Genomic DNA, 2,139 nt, shown 5'->3' on the forward strand with positions numbered 1-2,139 from the left:
TATATATATATATATATATATATATATATAACAGGAAACAATGGCCGTGATGAAGAAACGCCGTGAGCTCGTCGGTGTAATGTTCAGGAGAGAAAAAGATGACCTTTCACTTTTACGTAACTGCGAACTATTTCCATATTTGAGCTGTAATTAGTATTGAGTGAGAGGGTATGTTTTTCTGTCGAGCATATAGCAACCCTCTTCCCCACTACCTACGCCTATGTATGGCTGTATCTAACACCAGGATATTGTACCAAATCTTTACTTGTTACAGCATGACACCTATCCTCACCATCATAATAACACAATTCCTAATACAAAGTTTATAAGACACTGATAATTCAGCGTGAGGATAACATATCATACACACACATACAATGTTAATACATCATACAAATATGGTTTATATGGAACGCATAATTTAGCGTGAGGATACTTCACAATACACACACAGTGTTAGTACATCATATAAAAAGCATTTTCTATACAATGTATAATTGTGTAATGAAAACATACAGTTACAGTATAAAGTATATTTAATCAATATCACTCAAACACAGAGAACATAAAGTTGGTCCAACTTACCATCAGCAGTAGAAGGAATAATGACAATCATTAACACCAGGAAGAGGCAGAAAACCTCGGCTACCCTGGTGGAGGGCATCAGACCGCCTGGAACACCTACAAAATTAACAAAACAAAAACTCAAACAAACAATACTGGCCTGAACGTCGATTCTCCTATATGGGTGGACACTCTGGCAACAGGTCAGCAGATGAGGTAAAGTGTTTGTTAGTCTTGTTTTTTTTAACACTTTATTTATGAAAGTGGATCTCTTTCTACTTTATGTGAAGAATTAGCTCGAGAACCATCAGTAAAGTATGGCCCTGATTAACACTGTTATTCGAAATGACGCTAATATCAGAAATTTCTTAAATACTGGCTTTACGATGGAAAGATTAATTTCAGATCCATACAATAGCTGAGTGACAACCTCTTCCCATTTCATATTTCCGTTACTTATCACGTGTTTTCCGTTCCTCTATACAACCATTAGACAACGGTGTAAACCTTTTTCCATTGCACTATATCGCGGGCGTAGTAAATTCCGCATTTTAAAATTCTTTTTGACCTGTCTCTCAATAGATTGAAGAGAATCATGGGATACAAGGAATACGTCACGAACTGCATTCCATCTGATAAACAAAGGTCACGCACCCCCACAACTATCCACTGAAAGGCAAATATTAAAGGGCATTATTGTGCATTGAGTAAGACAACGTCTCCAAATCCTAAAACCTTGTCTGCGTCTGCGCAGTGCCGAATCTTATAGCAAGACAAACTCACAAATACCATTCTCAGCACTGGGGCCTACTCTAGTGCGATCTCGCGGGAATAACTGATCACATGGTATATACTTCCTAGCCAATGAATGTGCTCTATATTCGCTGCCATGACAACGTTTGGATGCACGCACTCAACATTACAGAATTGTAGATTGATCGACACCCTAGCGAAAAACCTGTACGATTGACTACTCATTGCACAATTATGTACACAGACACTGGAAAATTTGTCAGAAATTTGTACCCGACTAAACGATTCTACTTAAAATATAAGAGTTTCGGTAATCCAGGAACTAACCACGGGAACAGTAAATAAATACACTTTCGTTGTGTGTAATATAACACTGAGATATTTCATTTAGCAACAAAACACTCTTAACAATGCTGATACTTTAACACGTTTTTAAATCCCAGTCAACTAGCACACTGGAGCCATGATGTACCATTGTTCACACCAACTACATCAAAACTGCTTAAACTACGAGAAAATCAGCACGCTGTACCTTGATGTAACATTTTTCACATCAATTACATAAAAACTTAAACTACGGAGTAAAAGCACACTGGAACCATGATGTAACTGTTCACACAAACAATACCAAAACCGCTTACCGTATTTTTCAGTGTATAAGACAACATTATTTTACCCCAAAATTTGATGTCAAAATCTGCTTGCATTCTATACACCGAAGGTATGAGTAATATATATGTATATATACGATATACACAAGCCATGTGTAAATATATTTAAATAGGCAAGCATAGTTTAGTTCAATTGAATGTGTTATTTATA

General features: G+C 36.6%; 1 long non-coding RNA gene across 2 annotated transcripts in view; it reads right to left on the bottom strand.

Moving 5' to 3' along the window:
• Window positions 1-590: 590 nt before the first annotated feature.
• LOC111089264 overlaps window positions 591-2,139 on the bottom strand; it is a 52,986-nt gene continuing 51,437 nt past the window's right edge. For both annotated transcript variants that reach the window (XR_002613551.1, XR_002613550.1), the window contains exon 3: window positions 591-681. This is a non-coding gene — a long non-coding RNA (uncharacterized LOC111089264). The remainder of the gene's footprint in view (window positions 682-2,139) is intronic.

The sequence above is a fragment of the Limulus polyphemus genome, unplaced genomic scaffold, assembly GCF_000517525.1.
Source record: "Limulus polyphemus unplaced genomic scaffold, Limulus_polyphemus-2.1.2 Scaffold5717, whole genome shotgun sequence".
Taxonomy (NCBI): Eukaryota; Metazoa; Arthropoda; class Merostomata; order Xiphosura; family Limulidae; genus Limulus; species Limulus polyphemus.